Raw genomic sequence first — 4,739 nt, forward strand, 5'->3', positions numbered from 1 at the left:
CTCTGACTCACGCACTCTTTCTACTGAGCCATGCTGCTTCTCTGAGCCACATGAGAAAGTTATCCTGGTCCCATTTCTGAGGGACCCTCGTTCCCCCTGAAGTGTAATAGAGCTGCACAGAGAGACCAAATCAACCCCCCCAGAAGCAATCATTCTTGTCCTTGATCCAGGGAGGCACTATTTAAGGATGGAACTAACCCCTCTCCCCATCTCAGAAAAGCAGCGTGGCTCAGTGGATAGAGTACAGGCCTGGGAGTCAGAAAGACCTGGGTTCTAATCCCGGCTCTGCCACATTTCTGCTGTGTGACCCTGGACAAGTCATTTAATTTCTCTGGGCCTCAGTTATTTCATCTGTAAAATGGGGATTAAGAGTGTATGCGCCATGTGGGACAGGGACTGTGTCCAACCTGATTAACCTGTGTCTACCACAGTGCCTAGAACAGTGCTTGGCACATAGCGCTTAACAAGTACCATTACCCTCATCCCTATCAACCAATTATTATACACACCATTGCCACCTGGACTACTTGCCCCCATCCCCAGTGCTTTAGAAACATGAATGAACCCCAATATTTCTGGGGCCCTGACTCACCCCAATAGTGAGGAGCTCACTTGCTGGGTAGGGAGGTCACGACTCCAACAGCTCATGGTAACAGAGGGGATTTTAGGGAGCAATTTCTTCAGACAAAGTTGTTAAGAAAATTATAGGTAGAAGTGAAATTACATAACTCTTATTCCAATTTGTTTAAAAATTATTTAGATTTAATTGATCAATTAGTTTAAATTATATAGTAGTATGCAGCTGGAAGAGACCCAGACTTGAGTCAGTAAGAGTTTGAAAAGCTCACACTCTCCATCCTAAAGGTCCAGAAGCCTGTTTGTCTGCCTAGGAAATGTTTTTAATTAGGTTGCTAGAGCTTATTTGAGCTACTTTACTTAAAGTAGCAATTGCAGCCGTGGTGAGATGACGGTCTCATAATTAAATGTCGTCTCAAAATTAAATGTTCCTTCCTCTGTCCATAGACCCAGAAAGAAGTATATTTAGATTAGGTTGAAAATATTACACATCAAAATAGCAATGGTATTTGTTAAGCGACTACTATGTACCAAGCACTATACTAAGGACTGGGATGGGTACAAGATCATCAGTTTGGATGGAGACCTTGTCCCACCTGGGGCTCATAATCTAAGGGCGAGGGAGAACCTTTATTTTATCCCCACTTTACAAATAAGGAAACTGAGGCATGGAGAAGTTAAAAGACTTGGACACGGTCACACAGCAGGCAAATGGTAAAGCTGGGATTAGAACTCAAGTCCTCTGACAACCAGTCCTGTGCTCCTTCCAATAGGTCATATGTGAACCTCTGCACTAAATGGAAATTAAGTCATTACTAGGTAGCTCAGTTTCAATTCAGTGTTTGGAACAGTGCTTGGCACATAGTAAATGCTAAGAAATACCATTATTATTATTATTATTATTATTATCATTATTATTATTATTATTATTAATTCCACAGCATCTTCCATTTTGAATCACCCTTACAAACGGTTTTCAAAAGTCATTAGGTCTTCAAAAAATTGTCCATTTCCCAGTGCTGCCCTAGCTGTTTTCTATCTCTCTGCCTCTCCAAAAGAGCATGCTGCTAGGTGTCAAGAGACCTGGTTTCTATTCCCAGCTCTTTCACTTGTTCCCTCTGTGACACTGGGAAGGTCACTTAACTTCTCTCTATCTTGGCTTCCTCATTTATAAAATGGGGATAAAATATCTGTTCTACCTCCCTCTTAGACTGCGGAGCCCCTATAGGACAGGTACTATGTCCAATCTGATTAACTCATATTTACTCCAGTGCTTAGCCCTATGGTAAATGCTTAATATATACTACTACTAATAATCTAACAATAATAATAATGATTATGGTACTCATTAAGCACTTACCATGTGATAAGCATTGTTTAAAGTGTTGGAGTAGACACAAGTTAATCTGGTTGGACACAGTCCCTGTCCCACATGGGGCTCACAGTCTAAATACTCATTTTACAGATGAGGTAACTGAAGCCCAGAGAAGTGAAATGACTTGCCCAAGGTCTCACACAGCAGACATTTGGTGGAGCTGAGAATAAAACCCAGATCCTTCAGACTCCCAGGCCTGTGCTCTATGCACTAAGCTATGCTGCTTTTCTTTAGTATTATTAATATGGCCCCTTCGCATTAGACTTAAACTGGAAAAGTTCCCCTCAACCCTTAGTACGTCACTCCTATGGCTTAACAAATGGCTGAGTCCACAGCCTACTCGCTCTCCTAGTCACCTCACAATGTTTGCCGCTGGGCTCTGGCCGGCTGGGTGAGAGAGTGCGGATGGCTCAGAGCAAACCGTCAGCACTACTGCTAAAATAATTCACGTGCATGTCCTGCCAGCAAAGGACATTCCTTTCTGCTTTTAACTCTTGGTATCTGAGCAATCCTCAAACAAACGGCATGAAACCAGGAAAGATGCCAGACCATATTTTCATGTACAAAATGTGAATGAGATCTCTCTCAAAGTCATTCACACTCATGTTTTGGGCTTGCTGTTGGCAGCATCTCCTTTGAACTGAAAGATGACTTTTGCATACCTGCCCTCCAGCAGATCACTCTGAGCTCTCCATTCAACTCATTGTCCTGTGGAAATAAAAACATGAAAATAACCAAAAGGAGAATTATAATTTCTTTTAGGCTCACGGCTTGATTTTGCTTAAATCCACTAAGATTTCTTTTGGGCAGTTTGTATGCCTGTTTCCATGGCTGTAAATCTCTCTTCTGTGTGTACTATAATATCCATTCCTTCAGATTACCAATATCCTTCAGTCAGACAGAGCAGAGAATAGAGTTTCTTCAGTCCAACTCAGGGGGTGGTTAACGAAGCTCTCAAGGCAATCAGAGCAAAGAGATTTTGGCAGGTTAGAAAAAGAGGAATTAAAAACATTACCGTCTCCCTTTCCAACCTAAGGTTGGTAATACTATTTGCTAGGCTCAGAATGTGTCTACAGTGGACCAAGGTCTTCCTTAAGATTCCTGAACACTTTGGATATTGGCCTCAAAATTTTGGTATGTTTCCAAAAGCACCAACCTTGCAAGTGTGGCTCAGGGAAGCAGGGGTGGGTGTTGCTCACTGGAAGGGGAGCAAGGGAAACAGCGTGACTTAGAGGAAAGAGCAAGGGCCTGGCAGTTGGAGGACCTGCGTTTTAATCTTTGCACTGCCATTTGACTACTGTGCGACCTAGGACAAGCCATTTAACTTATCTGTGCCTCAGTTACCTCTCTGTAAAATGGGGATTAAGATTGTGAGCCCTGGGTGGGATAGGGACTGTGTCCAACCTAATTATCTTGTATCTACTCCAGAGTTTAGTACACTGTCTGGTACATAATACGTGCTCTCATTAAAAGAAAAAGGGCAGGCAGATTGTGTCAGGGGATGGGGAGGGAGAGGATTGGATCCAAGTCAAAGCTACCATGACTACCACCCTCTAAGAATTGCTTGTGCCTCTGGTGCCAGAGCAGCTCTTTGCAGCGACTGTGTCCATTTATGATTGCATTGTAATCTCCCAAGTGTTAGTGTGGTGCTCTGCACACAATAAGTGCTCAATAAATACGATTGAGTGAACTGAATGAAAATTATTAAAGTGGCTTCCCAGTGAAACGAGATAAGTTACTCCAGCTTGAAACTAATGTCCTTCTAGACTGTGAGCCCATTGTTGGGTAGGGACTGTCTCTATATGTAGTCGATTTGCACTTCCCAAGGGCTTAGTACAGTGCTCTGCACACAGTAAGCGCTCAATAAATATGATTGAATGAATGACTGAATGTCTGCCCAACCGCAAGTTGTTTCTGGAAAGGCAGTAGCTGACAGAAGCTGAAGTCAATGTGATGTGGTGTCCCATCAAAGACCTGGGAGGAGGCACTGTAGGGGAAATGGTTGTAGGTTGGTGGAAATATCTTCTGCTTTCAGTTCATGATTTTTTTTTTTGGCAGAAAAATAAGCCTATACTTGGGGCAGGAAACAAAGAAAGGACAGTAACCAATGATGAATTCTTGATCGTTAACATCTAAAAAATTACCCTCTCACAATCTCATATAATCTCCTTTGCTTTATTCACTTTGTTTAGTCCTGTTAACTGAGGTTATAATTGAATTTTTGATGAAATGTAAATGCTGTATTCTCCCTTTGTGGAGTTACATCAACCGGCAGCTGTTTAACACTTTCTTTTGGTTTCTATAATTAAAGAAAAAAATGAATAAAAACACCCATGGAAGACAGGCACAGATTGAGGCTGGGAGTGGGCTTTTTTGGACAGTGATTTCTCTCCAACCTCTATAACAGGTGATAACTGGTAGAACTCCATCAACCTGTGAGGATACATTTAACAAAACATACGTTACCAAACAGGGATTCAAAAGTTGTTAACCCTCACTTTCAGGGAATTATTTTGAACCATCTTGCCAAAAGAAAAGACAACTTAGAGTCATTGGAACCATGAAACTGTTGAACCCATGTTCTTGCTAGTAGACTATAGAATAATCTCTCATATCTGCAAATAGAGAGCAACAATCTCCTAAAAATAATGATTGTGGTATTTGTCAAGTGATTACCATATGCCAAGCACTGTGCAAAGCACTGGGGTAAATACAAGATAATCAGATCAGACACAGTCCCTGCCCCACATGGGGTTCACAGTCCAAAGGGGAGGAAGAAGAGGGATTT

The sequence above is a fragment of the Tachyglossus aculeatus genome, chromosome 21 (assembly GCF_015852505.1).
Source record: "Tachyglossus aculeatus isolate mTacAcu1 chromosome 21, mTacAcu1.pri, whole genome shotgun sequence".
Taxonomy (NCBI): Eukaryota; Metazoa; Chordata; class Mammalia; order Monotremata; family Tachyglossidae; genus Tachyglossus; species Tachyglossus aculeatus.